We start from the raw sequence: 15,997 nt of genomic DNA, 5'->3' as shown, positions 1-15,997 counted from the left end.
ATGCTAGGGTATAAAGCTTGGCAAACTGAGTGCAGCTGGATTTTCACCCTCTCTGGACCCCTTAACCAGCCACTTTTGTGAGCACAAAGTACACATCCATACCTAGCTGTCCTGGTTGAGGAGGCAGAGTCTGGCACCAATGAAGACAAGCAGATGCAGCCTGTGAGGACATGCACCTGTGCAGCAGGACGCTCTGGAAGCTCAGCCTCCTAGCCCAGAACTTCGTTAGAAACCTCAATGATTTCATTTGCTTCTGGTGCTGCTAATGATGACAAGGAATTTGCAAAGAGAACCCTCCGGAAATTTGGAAAGACTCCTTTGGAAGGAAAAATTAACAGATGGTGTTTACAGCTTTGCTTTGGTTCTCCCATCAGAGTGAATGCCAGATGTTTTCTTCTGGTTTCCAAGATAGGGTGTGAGATCAAAAAGTTTCCTTTGCCCAAAGATAATGAAATACCAGAAAAAGTTAAGTGTGAGTATGTGGGCAAGTGAATCCTGGGCCAGTTCAGCAAAGTTTGGTTGGCTGCTGTGGTGTGACCATTCTAGTCTTTTCTTTAAGTCATGTAACAGCATCAGTGTGCCGTAATAGGGGGTTGGCTGGATAAATCCACACGAGACGTTATGCAGCCATTAAAAAGGATATTTTAAAAGATAAAAATATACCAGGGTGCCTGGGTGGCTCAGTCGTTAAGTGTCTGCCTTTGGCTCAGGGCGTGATCCCAGGGTCCTGGGATTGAGCCCTGCATTAGGCTCCCTGCTCCTCTGGAAGCCTGCTTCTTCCTCTCCCACTCCCCCTGCTTGTATTCCCTCTCTTGCTGGCTGTCTTTCTCTCTGTGCAATAAATAAATAAAATACTTTTTAAAAATAAAAAATAAAAGACAAAATTATAGACACAGATTAGTGATTGCCAGGGATTAGGGAAGGGAGATAAATAGGTGAAGTACACAGCATTTTTAGGGCCCTAAAACTATTCTATGCGATACTGTAATGGCAATTACATGACATTATGCATTTGTCAAAATCCATAGAACTGTACAAAACAAAGGGTGAACCTTAATGTAAACTATGAACTTTAACAATAATGCATCAATACTGGTTCACTAATTGCAACAAATGTACCACACTAATGCAAGGTGTTAGTAATAGGGGAACCTGTGGTGGGGTTGGGGGTTTATGGGAATTCTCTGTATTATCTGCTCAATTTTTTCTGTAAATCTAAAACTGTTCTAAAATATAAAGTCTAAAAAAAGAATGTTATAGAAGTATGTAAATATGAAAAGATGCTTATAAAATATTGCTAAGTTTAAAAAGAGCTACTAACCATATATTCAATATGCTCATTTTTGCAAAATTATACACATATACACAATATAATTTTGAATTTGAAATTCTGAAAGGACATATGCCAAAATATTTACAGTGGTTAACTCTTGGTGGAAGGATTATGGGTAATTTGTAATTTCTCCTTTTTATTTGCTTATTTAGAAATGCTCTAGGGTGGGGCGCCTTGGTGGCTCATTCCTTAACTGTCTGCCTTCGGCTCAGGGCGTGATCCCAGCGTTCTGGGATCGAGCCCCGCATCAGGCTCCTCCGCTGGGAGCCTGCTTCTTCCTCTCCCACTCCCCCTGCTTGTGTTCCCTCTCTCACTGGCTGTCTCTATCTCTGTCGAATAAATAAATAAAATCTTAAAAAAAAATGTCTTTAAAAAAAAATACAAAAAGTCTTGGGGCGCCTGGGTAGCTCACTCGTTTGAGCATCTGCCTTCAGCTCAGTTGCCCTACCTGCCACTAATGCTCTCTCTCTTTTTCTCTCTCAAATAAATAAACAAAATCTTTAAAAAATGAGATTTGAGAGTGGGATCACTCACCAGCCTGTTGACAATGAGACCATCATGTGATAGTGGTAGATGGAGGATTGTTAGCCCCTGTGTGTGATAATAACGCAATTGTTAAAATTTTCTCCAGTAATAAATTGGGATGTTTTGCCTGAGGAAAGGAATGCATGGGGGTGGGGGAAAACAATGTATCAGGCATTTGAGAAGTAATAGGATGTTTGTTGTTGAGAGTAATAGATACTTTGGAGAAAGGCCAAGTGTAAAAGTCAAAGGGGCCTTCTTGGCCATGTATAGAGTCTATCACCTCCTGCAGCCAGAGGGCAGAAAAACCTGAGGATCGGGCTCAGGCCCAGGACTTAATTAAGATTTGCAGAGCTCCAGAGAAGTTGAATTCTCGACCATAGTAAATTGGCTACACCGAGATTAGAGTTCTAATTCTCAAGGAGTGGAAATGGGAGGCATGAGATGGCAATATCTGGGTCTATTTACCTGAAAATTTAGAACCTCCAGTTTCCTGGAGAGTTTATAACCTCCAGGCCTTTATAAGTTGCCCACTCCTTCTTGTGAAAGATTAGTTTTTGGGGTGCCTGGATGGCTCAGTAGGTTAAGTGTCCGACTCTTATTTCGGCTCAAGTCATGATCTCAGGGCTGTGAGATCGAGCCCCGTGTCTGGCTCCACGCTAGAAGTGGAACCTGCTTAAGATTCTCTCTCTCTCTCTCTCTCTCCCTCGCTCTATCTCTCCCTCCCTCCCTCTCCCTCTTCTTCTATCCCTCCACAACTCCCCCCACCCTCTCTCTCCCTCTCTTAAAAAAAAATTAGTTTTTTCCCTTGCTTGAAGATGATGCAAAAATATCTGCCCTATAAAAAATGGGCCTCCCCATCTGGATCCATCCCAACATCTCAACCTGGCCATTAGACCAATAACTAGGATTAAGTAACAACACAAATGACCAGGACATGATAAGGGAGGGAGGGAGTATATCTAACAGAGCTGTAGAGCACAACCAATATATACTGACAGAGGCCAGGAGGATATAAATAGGACTACATTCTGAGAATTCTGAGGCTTAATCTAAGTAGGGCAAAGTTGAACCTGAAGTCAGATGAGGGGGAGTTTATCAATACGGGAACACTGTCCTGGGACACAGGGTTTAACACCCAGACAAGGACCCTGAGAAACAGTTCTAACATGTTGCCAGGATGGTTCTTAAGAGCTTGAAGAAAGCTATGGTGATAACAAGTGAAGTAGAAATGTCAGAACTGCTGTGGGAGATGGGTGAAAGCAGGGGTCAAAAAGCTCAGAGAAGAAGGTTGAAGTGGATATATCATGTAAAGCCAGAAAACTTACTAAATGGCCCTGTTCCATGGGAGGGCCCTGAGGAATGTTCTGAGGAAAGGTCCACTGGCATCACTGAGAAGCTCCATAGCGGTTGCCCCTGCACTTTCAGAACAGGGTTTCTTGTTAGCAAATGAGAATGATAGGATCCTAACATAATAGAGGCCAGATGGAACCCCTAACCATCAGAAGCAAAGTAAATGCAATTACTGTAATGAACTATGAGGCTGGAATGGCAGCCAGAAGCATGTGACTTGCAGAGAGCTATGGAGATGGCTGATAGGACACAATGTTCCTAAGGGCAAGATGGCCAACACAGCAATTAAAATAAATCAAGGGTGGAAGATCAAGAGGCTGAGTCATGATTCATTGCCCAGTTTCTGGACTAGAACTTACAGTTTCCAGACCTAGAACGCAGTGACTAATGAAGAGGCCAGATCTCCAGGAGGAAGGGCTCTGCAACACCATGGCAAGTAGAGATCACAATGATACCTTCACTCCTTCCCCAAATGGGTCTACTACCATTTATTTGGGCAGCCAGGACAGGGGAAAGGGAAATATTACCCAAGGAATTCAAGGACTGTTGGACACAAGGAATTCAAAAGTCTGAGATAAAATTGATATTAGGGGATCAAAAACATCATTAGGTTCCCCCAGTTAAAGTGGGGACATATGGAGATCACATAATAAATGTAGTCCTGCCCCAGGTTCAATTTGTAATAGATCCACTGTGTACACAGATGCACCCAAAAGTAATTCCCCCAATTCTCAAATGTATAGATTAAATTGATATATTTGGTAGTTAACAGAACCACCACATTAGTCTCATGACCTACAAAGTAAGAGCTGTCATAACAGAGAAGGCCAAGTAGAACTCTTTGAAACTTCCCCTTAACCCAACCAAGATAGCAATAAAAAGGATCACATCTTACAAGGAATGACAAATTAGTGACACTCTTAAAGATTTAAAGGGTATTATGTAGTGGTCCTTATCACATTTTCGTTTGACTCAGCAGTATCCTAGACAGACTCTGGAGAGGATGACAGTGGTCTAGGAAAACTCACAAAAGTAGTAGCCCTGGTTGGAACTGCTATACCAGGCTTAGTACGTTTGCTAAAGCACATTAACGTTGCCTCAAATATATGATACGTGGCCACTGATTTGGTGAATGTATTCTTTTCCATCCCAGTGAGAAAGGAGGATCAGAAACCGTTAACTGTCATGTGGAATGGACAATAGCATACATTTATAATCTTGCCCAAGAGCTATGTTAACTTTCATGCCCACTATCATAACACATTCTGAAGAAACTTGAATCCATCTGGACATACCTCAGAACGTCACATTGGTCCCAATATTGAAGATGGAATATTAATCTGACTGGATAGGGTAAAAGTGGCAAATTTATTGGAAATCTTTGTAAAGACTTCCATGTGCTTTCTTTCTTATTTATTTATTTATTTATTTATTTATTTGAAAGAGAGAGAGAGCCCGGGGAGGAGCAGAGGGAGACGAACAATCAGACTCTGTACTTGATCACTTCAGAGGGTGCCCAGGTGGCTCAGTTGGCTAAGCGTCTGCCTTCAGCTCAGGTCATGATCTCAGGGTCCTGGGATCCAGCCCTGCATCAGGCTCCCTGCTCAGCAGGGAGTCTACTTGTCCCTCTCCCTCTGCCCCTGCCTCCCACTGGTGCTTTCTTGCTCTCTCTCAAATAAATAAATAAAATCTTAAAAAAAAAAAAAAGAAGTACAATACAATAGTGAGTCTTGGGGTTACAATGTACAGCATAGGGAATACGGTAAATAATATTATAATAACTTTGTATGGTGACAGATGGCAACTAGACTTATCATAGGGGTCATTTCTTAATGTATAAAAATATCGAAACACTATAATGTACCCCTGAAACTAATACTGTATAGGTATTGTATGTCAATTATACTTAAGTTAAAAAAAAATGTTTAGCATGGTGCACTGGGTGTTAGACGCAAATAATGAATCATGGAACATTACATCAAAAATTAAGGATATACTGTATGGTGACATAACATAATAAAAATTATTATGAAAAATGTTTACCTTGAACTAATCAATCCTGTATTTTCTTTAAAGATTTTATTTATTATTTATTTGACAGAGAGAGAGCAGAAGCAGGGGGAGTGGCAAGCAGTGGGAGAGGGAGAAGCAGGCTCCTCACTGAGCAGGAAGCCTGGTGTAGGGCTTGATCCCAAGACTCTGGGACCAGGACCTGAGCCAAAGGCAGACACTTAACTGACTGAGCCACCCAGGCATCTCCTAATCTAGCCTTTAAATCTAACTTCCAGTTACAGGAAATAGAAGAACAAAGTCAATGACAGCTCAAGGAAGCAATCAGAAAAATCCAGTAAACACAGGTAAATTGGTCCAGGTTCTTTAGTAAGCCAGTGAAGAAAGGAAAGAAAAGAAAAGAAAAGAAAAGAAAAGAAAAGAAAAGAAAAGAAAAGAAAAGAAAAGAAAAGAAAGAAAAGAAAAAAAAAGAAAAAAGAAAGAAAGAAAAGAAAGAAAGAGAAAGAAAGAAAGAAGAAAAGAAAGAAAAAATTATTCTTAAAATGGTTAAAGTGGAAAATTACAAAATTAAATTTAAAATTTTTAAATTATTGTTTTAAATTAAATAAGTTAAAGTACTATGAAAATATGCAAATTTTTCTGAAATGTGCTTTTTTAAAAAAGATTTTGTTTATTTGTCAGAGAGAGAGCACACAAGCAGAAGGAGTGTCAGGGCAGAGGGAGAAACAGGCTCCCCGCTGAGTAAGGAACCCGGTGGGGGACTCAATCTCAGCACCCCGGGATCATGACCCCAGCCGAAGAGAGCCGCCTAACCGACTGAGGCTCCCAGGTGTCCCGAAATGTGCTTTTTAAAAAAAGATTGTATTTATTTGAGAGAGAGAGAAACAGAGCTCAAGTGAGAGAGAAAGCACAACTGATGATGGCTCAGTTGGAAGAGCACGTGATTCTTTTTTTTTTTTTTTAAGATTTTTTATTTGGGGCGCCTGGGTGGCTCAGTCATTAAGCATCTGCCCTCAGCGGGGGTCATGATCCTAGTGTCTGCGGATCCAGAACCGCATCAGGCTCCCTGCTCAGCAGGGAGCCTGCTTCTCCCCCTCCCACTCCGCCTGCTTGTGTTCCCTCTCTCGCTGTCTCTCTCTGTCAAATAAATAAATAAAATCTTTTTAAAAATATTTTTTTTTATTTGAGAACGAGAGAGAGAGAGCGCGTGCGCGTGAATTCGTGCTCGAGTTGGGGGAGGGGCAAAGGGAGAGGGAGAATCAGGCTCCCCCTCTGAGCCAGTAGCCTGATGCAGGGCTCGACCCCAGGACCTTGGCATCATGACCTGAGCCAAAGGCAGACACTTAACTGACTGAACCACCCAGGCGCCCGACCTTACTCTTTTCTAACAATTTCATAGTATTCAATTTTATTTATGTATCAAAATTCTATCCATTCATTAATTCAACAAGTATCTTTTTGCTATCTACGCACTATGTGCTAGTGAAAGAGCAGAGACCCATGCAAGTACATAAAGAACAGGACCCCTAGGGAACAGCAAGTCTAAAGATCTAAAACAAGAAAATGCTTGACACGTTCAAGGAGCAGCAAAGCCAGTGTTGGTGAAAAACAGTGAGGGAGGATGAAAGTAGAAGGGAGTAAGATGGAAGAGGTGGCCAGAGGCCAGATCATGCAATCTTGTAAGGTCATAGAAAGACTTTGATGTTATTTAAAAAGTGGTGGGAAATCATGGAGGGTTAGAGCTAGTGTGTGGCATGCCCTGATTTATATTTTAAGATTTTTAATAATCTCAATACCCAGTGTGGGGCTCAAACTTACAACCCCAAGATCCAGAGTTGCATGCTCTACTGACTGAGCCAGTCAGGTGTCCCTGGTTTATATTTTAAAAGGATCCTATCAGGGATGCCTGGATGGCTTAGTTGATTAAGTGTCTATCTTCAGGTGGGGTCATGGTCCCAGGGTCTTGGGATTGAGCCTCGCATGGGACTTCCTGCTCAGCAGGAAGTCTGCTTCTCCTACTCCATCTGCAGCTCACCTTGTTTGTGCTTTCTCGTGCTCTCTGTCAAATAAATAAATAAAACATTTTTAAAAAATTAAATAAATAAAGGGGTCTCATTGGCTCCCAGATGGTGAATGGATCGTAAAAGGGCAAGAATGAAAACATGGAGAACAGTTAAGAAATGATTACAGTATGTACTCTAGGCTAGAGATGACAGTAGCTTACAACCAGTGAAGTAGTAAAGAGTTGAGCAGAGACCAGATTCTGCATGTCTTAAATGTGGAACCGGTAAGATTTGCTGATAGACTGGGAATATCAGCTGAGTCAACAATGTAGACTGATTCCAGTCTAAGTGCAACAAAAGTCCACTGTTTACGTTGCCCTGAGGCACTAGAGTACTCTATATGTGTTGGCAACATGAGAGTATGAGGGATTGCTCGGAGTAGGTAAGCAAATAAGACAGAACTAACATTTCTCTAACATCTGCACAGCAGTGTTCTGAGGTTGCAAGTAACAGAAACTGTTTCAGTCTAGTGTGATACAGAAAAAGGAAGTTATTGGAAGGGCATGCAGGTGTTGACAGTCTTGAAAGAACAGCTGAACCACCAGGCCTTAGAAAAGACAAGAACCAGGTGGCTGCAGGTGGATAGTCTCTTCAGGGTGACACCTGGCATGAATCATCTCCAACCCTTGTCCATCTCTGATTCACCCTTCAAAGGATGCAAATTATAGGCATTAAGGATCTGGCTAGCCTCAATCATGTCAGCTGCCCACTCAGCCAGGGCAGAAAGGCTTCTTGACTAACAGACCTAGAGTATGTAGCAGGGGAAAGGTAGTACCCCACGGAAAAAGCAAAATATGCTACTAGGAAAAGGGAAATCAGATACTAATAGAGGCAAAAACAATAGATACCACCACAGCTTAGCATGTGTTTGGCATACACATACTTCATCTCATTTGTTCATCACAATAACCCTATGTGATAGATATTAACATCTCTCAGGAAGGCTCAAGGAGGTTATGTAATTTATCCAAGATCATGAAGCAACTAGGCAGTATAACCAGCATTTGAACTAAGGTCAAAACCCTGCTTTCAAAACCCACGCTCTTTCTGTTACACCACACTATTCCACTGGGTAGAAGATTCAATTTCTACTATTCCTCAGTTTTCCCATCAGTGGAAAGAAGTAATTACTTGCTCTGAGTCTCCTGAGCAGCTTGGATATCCAAGCTAACAGGTGTGCAGAGTAGCCAGGGCTCCCTTGGAAGTGAGTGGCTATTCACTTTATTTCTTGTTATTGATTAGAAGAGAAGAAGAAAAAAATAGTTTAATGAAATAATATTAGCCATTTTTGAAATGTTTACTATGTTCTAAACATAGTGTTTTATATCCATCTTTGCATTTAATTCTCTCAATAGTCCCATAAGATAGATAATATTACTAACCCAAATTTACAGTCAGGCTTAGAGAATGGAAGTTACTTCCCAGTAACACTGGCTTTCAAACTGAAGTTCCTCTGACTCCAGAACTGGTGTTCCGAACCATCACACTGCACTGAGCTTTCCTGCCCTAATGGGACTGATGCCAGAGGAGTTTCACTTCGCCAACCATTCTTGGTAAGAGGAGGTGGTCTCACTTTCCTCACCGACGTAATAAGGGAGTCAGATTTCCTTATCTCTGAAGGCCCCCCTAACTCTGATTTCTGCTTCTACTGACAAGGCAAAGAGCTGAGTTCTATGTTAAGCAAAGAGCTATAAGATTTTGTGTTATCCCAATTGTTTCCTAAAAATATTACCTAAAATTAACATTTGTGCAGTGTTTTGCAGGAGTACTTCGGACATCAGTTCCTCAGAGGGTAGAGGTCCTTGCCACTGTACCTCTGGGCCCCAGAAACAGCCTGGCCATCAGGTGACTGACTGTGACTCTTCTGATTGTAACTCAGGCCAGAAGATTTACCAGAAAAAGGAGAAGCATTTCCAACTAGTGAGAGTGATTGGAAAGAAAAACTCTGTGAGCTCACACTGATTCCCTGGGGGCATCACCCACAGAAACACACAAAAGTTCTTGTAAAACACAGGCAGAAGGAAGGGCAAAGTCCCACTTCATGGACTTTGTGTCCTGACCAGCCAGGGACTCTGAACCAAGAGGTGTGGCTTATTCCAGTAAAGAAGGGGGCTCCCAGGGGCACATGGTTGGCCTAGTCCTTAGAGCATGAGACCCTTGACCTTGAGGTTGTGAGTTCAAGTCCCATGTTGGGCCTAGAGATTATTTTTAAAAAAGGAGGGGAGCACTCTCTGGAAGACTGAGGATGGAGAGGTGGGGGGCAGATCAGTCTTAGAAATGGCTGTGTAGAGTGAACAGTGCTATATAAAAAAGAGAAGTTGTTAAGAAAAGCAGACCACCTTTTGAAACAAGCAACTTTCTTCCTTTTCTATTTCCTCTTGCCCTCATCTTTAGCTCTATTTTCTTTCTTCTCCATATTTTTAGGAGACTATGGAGGAGTAGATGAAATGGGAGGGAAATTGCTGCTCATTGGCGACAAAAAGAAAAAAAAAAACAAGAACTTAAACTAACTTCTCCTCATTCTAGATCATAAATAGGGATTGGAGAAATCCATTTTTGCTCATGATTTTTCACTATAGAGAATAAATTTTCATCAGATCAATACACTATCTTTACTAGAATTCTGCTATAACATCACTAACCTATATTTAAGTGTAGAAAAGGTATTCTACCCTCACCCTGATGACTCAGACTTGAACTTAAGTCAGGTCTGCAAAAGGGAGATAAGGCTGCAAGAGTCTCCATGAGGGTGTGTGTGTGTGTGGGGGGGGTTACTTTTTCAGCCAGAGTAGGTTTCCACCCGCGTGCAGCTCTTGGATATTGGTTAGTGGCCAAGAGTGAACTGATGTCAGATGGTTCTCTGATGTTTGCCAGTCCCCAGGTATCAGGGGCACAGCTGGGTGGGGAGGATTTCAGCCTAGAGTTCCATCTCCCAGGCCTCTGAAAAAAGTGATCCCGTAGCCAGATGGTAGGGGATGAGGAGTGGGGAAACCTGGAGAAAGGGAGGATTGGCCAGATTAGCACGTGGTTCCTTCACCAGAGCAGGGGTTCATGCATCAAAGCAGGACACAGATGGTCTTCCAAGTAATTAGAGAAATTAAATCCCCAGTATTTTTAATCCCTGTACATCAGACTGCTTAAAAAAAAAAAAAAAAGGAAGGAAGGAAGGAAGGGAAGATGTGAAGGAAGGGAAGATGTGAATCTTTGCTTAGGCAGGATGCTACATCTCGACATTCCTTTCCAGAAGCACTAGGATTTCTCATCTTCCTTTTTTTTTTTTTTTTAAGATTTTACTAATTTATTTCGGATAGAGAGAGCAAGAAAGCACAAGCGGGGGGGGGGGTAGAGGGAGAGAGAGAAGCAGACTCCCAGCTGAACAGGGAGCCCAATGTGGGGCTCAATCCCAGGACCCTGAGATCATGACCTGAGCTGAAGGCAGATGCTTAACCAACTGAGTCACTCAGGTGTCCCCTCATTTTCCTTTTTTACGATTTCCTGAATCATAGCTGTTTTGTTTTGTTTTGCTTTGCTTTGTTTTTTAAGTAAACTCTCTGCCCAACATGGGGCTCAAACTCGCCACCCTAAGATCAAGAATCACATGCTCTACCAACTGAGCCAGCCAGGCACCCCTCCTGAATCATTTTATCCCTTCCCCCTTCTTCTGGCCCCCCACCCTCTCCCATCTGGCTCATATATTAAGGAGAATTGGTTGAAATATGATCTCTTGGCTGTGGTCAGAAATTTCTCTTATGGGTTCTTGCTGATTATTTCAGCTGAATTCCCATTAACAGTAGAAAAACTCCATTATCAACACACTCAGTAATGTTACAACTTGAGGTAGGAGGATTACCACTTGATTTTGACCCCACCCTTAACTAGCTGTGATGCGCAACTGCCCCCACCCTTAACTAGTTGTCACTAGCACTGACTATACACTCATGGTGGCAAGCATGCTGGATGTGGTGTGAGAGGTACCCTTTGACTCTGGCCAAGAAAAGGGGATTTTACAAAGGACAGGAGAGATAAATGACCTTAGCAGAGCTACCTGTGCATAGAATGAACTTTCCAGAGAGTGATGGGCCTTTGTATTTTACAAGGGTTTGTTGTTGTTGCTGTTTTGTTTTGTTTTGTTTTGTTTTGTTTTGTTTTTTAAGTAATCTCTACATCCAGTGTGGGGCTTGAACTCACAACCCCAAGATCAAGAGTCTCATGCTCACGGACTAAGCCAGCTAGGTGCCCCTGGGCCTTTGTGAGTACTGATCACATCACTACAGAGGGTGAATGATGCCCCTAACAGTGTGATACAGGGGGAAGACTGGATGGCAATTGATGAGGTTTTAGTCCTGCCTCTGCCAGTAATTCGCTGTGTCTTTTGCAAGTTGCCTTACCTCTTTGAACCTCAAATTCCTCCTCTTTAGAATGGGGATAATACTCTTCAGAGTGTTTGAAAGGCTCAAGTAGAGAAGTGCTATGATAATTTGAAAAGCATAAAGGGTTACAAAATATAATAGAGTATGATTTTATCTCTCTTCTCCCCTAATCATTCTTTTATATTTTGAATGTATGAATAAATCCCTTACCCAGATGCTTACTCCCAACAGAAGGAAGTTGAACCAGGTTATGCAATGATTTCAGAAGGCACCAAGCATGAACTGAAATGGATTTGAAGAGATGTAGATTATTGGGCCATGATTTAACAGGTTCACTGGGGGCGTGTTTTCACTCATTCACACAACAAATAGGGCAGAAGTGGAGGTGTTCTTTTCTGTTGCTACAACAGCTTGTAAAGGCCTCTGGCTAAATGCTTTTCTAACTACCATGGGAGCAATCAGCTGGTGCCTGTGTAGGAGAAATGCAGTTGTTGGTCTGCTCTTTCTGAAGGCTTTGGGATGTTGGTTTAGAAGATTTTTAAAAACATCTCCAGGCGCCTGGAAGCATCATTCACAGGTTAAAATGTAGCAAGTGGCTAGGTTTCTTTTTCAGACTAGCAAATATTTAGACATTAATAATACTTAGTGTTGGCTAGGATGTGAGAAAATGGGCACTATCACAAAAGTATAAATTAGTAGCATCTTTGGAGGATGATGTGGCCATATCTATTCCACTCCACCCCAAATTTCACAACAGAATCAGGCTATGGAAAGGAAGAAGGATATCCTTAGATGCTGAAAGTCCATTTTATTATAATTCTGAACATGTTTAAAGCATTTTACAATTTATATATGTAATCTTATGTGATCTTCAATATAGTTCAACAATGTGTGCATAATCGTATATCCATTTGACAGATAAAGAAATCACCAAGGTTCAGATTTATCCCCCTGATTTGTTCAGAGTCTCACTGTTATCAAGTGGTGGAGGCAGGATTAAGAACCCTAAATTCCAGGTGGTACTCTTTTCCCAAGCAATAAAATATTCGGAACACAGAAGAAGGAGTTTTTTGCTTGAAGAGACTGACAATGCTTCCTGGAATAAGATAGAGCATAAGTAAATTTTTTTAAAAAGAAACATTTGGGGGGGCGCCTCGGTGGCTCAGTCTGTTAAGCATCTGCCTTCAGCCCAGGTCATGGTCCCGAGGTCCTGGGATCGAGTCCCATGTTGGGCTCCCTACTCAGCTGGAAGTCGGCTTCTCCCTCTCCCTCTGCTCCCCCCACCTCTGCTCGTGCTGTTTCTCTATTTCTCTCTCCCAAATAAATAAATAAAATCTTTAAAAAGAAAAAGAAACATTTGGGTAGGCATAGTATATGCCAAAGGGTCACTTAGGGAGTTGAGAAATGGTTTTGATGTCCCCCATGGATTGTCAAAACGTGTTTGGTTGCAAGTAACAGAAACTACTCAAACTGCAGGAGGTTCCCAGACAGTCGTCAGGGTTGGTTACTCTCTCCTGGTTGTTTTCCTCGGTGTTGACTGTATTCTTAGATAGGCTTTCCCCTTGGGATGGCAAACTGATTCCAGCAGCTCCAGCCCTGTATTCTTCCAGTATTGTAACTCCTGCATTATGAAAACCTTGTCCCTAATACCTCCGGCTTTGGCCAGAACTAGATTATGTATCCAGTCCTAGAGTCAAACAGTTGAGTCAGCTTTAGGCCAAATCACGTGAATTAAAATTAAGAGTAAAATCAGAATTCTGTTATCAAAAGCACAGATACTGTGAAGATCAAAATAACACTTACAAGACCCTGTAAGGTAATGTGGAGAAGTTAGAAGTTTTGGTGGAAAGCAAGCAGGAGTTCTGATGGAAAAAAAGAACATAAGGCATCTGCGATTCCTACACTTAAGACTTCCTCAAATGCCCTTTTATGGAAAGAGAGAAAGCTTTCCGGGAATAAGACGAGCTCCTTTATTCCCTGTGAATCCAATTGTACAAGGAAGGCAATCCCCTCTCTCTGTGACAAGGGAGATGTGCTTGTCCACTGCCTGGCCATATGCCTCCTGCCTCACTGTGCTCTGTGGGGAGCTTCTGAGGGAGGACATGGTTTCCATCCTAGGGTTATTTTACTGGAGGCTGGAGTTAGCAGGAAAAACACAGAAGAGATGAGTCCACTGATATGTCTAAAGCTAAAAATCTGGAACCAGTAGGATATGGAAGAGCAAAGACGTGCGTTTGTGTGAGTCTATGTGTGTGTATGTGTGTATACATTTATATATAACTGCAGGAAAAGGAGGATGGATTAAAAGAAAGGAAGGGGAGGGGACATCTGGGTGGCTCAGTGGGCTGAGAGCCCGACTCTTGATTTCGGCTTAGGTTATAATCTTGGGGTCCAGGGATCGAGTCCCATGTTGGGGTCTGCACTCAGCAGGGATTCTGCTTCTCCCTCTCCCTCGGCCCCTCCCCCCACTTGTGTGCTTTCTCTCTCTCTCAAATAAATAAATAAAATCCCCCCCAAAAAAAAGAAAGAAAGAAAGGATGGGAAAGAAAAAAAGAGAAAGACAGAGAGTTTAGCTTTCTAAGGAAGTTTTGTATTCTCATGGCCTTTCTTCTATTCTTCCTGCTTTTCTTAGCATATTGACTAGACAGAAACAAAAATATCAGTGGCTTGATCAAGGTGAAAGTTTCTTTCTCTCCCAGGTAAAAGTCTGAGCTGATAGACCATGAAGACCCGTCAGATCGGGGGCTCTGCTCCCCAAAGTCCTCCTGGAACTCAATTCTGTCCATCTTGTTGCTCCACCTGTGGCGTTACCTTTCTCATCCACAAGGTAGAATTTGACTCACCATTACCAAATCCCACAGACAGGAAGAGAAGGCTAAGCAGCTTCCTATTGAAGGTGTGACCTGAGAGTTGCCAAGATCATTTTAGCTGACTTTTCTTTTGGCCAGAAGGTAGTCATGTTGTCCTATCCAGGTGCAAAAGAAGTTTAAAATGTAGTATAGCTGACTGCCAAGTACCCAGCTCAGCTTAAGGGGAATCTATTACCAACTGGAAGATGGGCACATTAGGGAACAATTAGCAGTCACTGTCCTTCACCCTTCTAATCAAAGCCAGTTTCTACCCATTTTCTCCCTTGAAACCCTCTACATCCTTCAAGAATTAGCTTATGTGACCTCTTTTTTCTTTTCTTTTCTTAGACAGAGTTCCTGCAAACAGGGGGGAGGGGCAGAGGGGGAGGGAGAAAGAGAATCTCAAGCAGACTCCCTGCTGAGCATGGATCTGCCTTGGGCTCAATCTCAGGACCCTGAGATCATGACCTGAGTGGAAATCAAGAGCTGAACACTTAACCAACTGAGCCACCCAGGTGCCCCAATGTGACCTCTTTTAAGAAGCCATTCCACATCTTCTTGCTCCACTGAGCTCCCGTAAGTCCTTAGACTGTCTGGTATTTAGTTAAATTGGTTCTCCTACTAGTCCTTGAGTTCCTTGAGGGCAGGGATAAGGTCCAAGTCAGATCTCTGCCATCTACCATAACTATTACACAATAGGGCCTAAGAAATGAATACTAAATTCGTAAACTTTCTTCTCTTTTACGGACCTTTTGAGAGTAAATTGGAAATATCATTTGAATGTTGAAAAATTAGGTACGGCTGGTGGTTCAGTTAGTTAAGCGGCTGCCTTCAACTCAGGTCATGATCCCAGGGTCCTGGGATTCAGTCCCATATCGGGCTCCTCACTCAGCGGGGAGATTGCTTCTCCCTTTGTCTGCCTCTCCCCCTGCTTGTACACTCACTCTCTCCCTCTTGCTCTCTCTGACAAATAAATAAAATATATATATTTTTAAAGATTTTATTTATTCATTTAAGAAAAAGAGAGACCATGATGGGGGGAGGATCAGAGAGAGAAGCAGACTCCTTGCCGAGCAGGGAGCCCAATGCGGGACTCCATCCCGGGACCCCGGGATCATGACCTGAGCTGAAGGCAGTCACCCAACCAACTGAGCCACCCAGCACCCTAAATAAACAAAATCTTTTAAAAAGAAGACTGTGCTATATTTAAGATTTATAGGAATGACATGACCAGATTCCTGCCTGTACACAAAGATCAACTGACTAGGGACAAAGAAGTTACACGACCTTCCTCATTTGTTTACAGATGTCAATCACCTTTTGATTTCAAACCTGCCCCAGCCCCACTTCTCCCTTTTGCTAACATAAAAGAAGAAAAGAAACTTGCATTTCATGCTGAGGGGATGTGGTTCTTTGGGACAATAGTCCACCATCTCCTTGGTTTGCTGGCATTCTGAATAAAGTTGCTTTCCTTGTGGCAACATCTTGCTTCTCAAC

The sequence above is a fragment of the Ailuropoda melanoleuca genome, chromosome 7, assembly GCF_002007445.2.
Source record: "Ailuropoda melanoleuca isolate Jingjing chromosome 7, ASM200744v2, whole genome shotgun sequence".
NCBI lineage: Eukaryota > Metazoa > Chordata > Mammalia > Carnivora > Ursidae > Ailuropoda > Ailuropoda melanoleuca.
Note: the sequence above shows the minus strand (reverse complement) of the source record.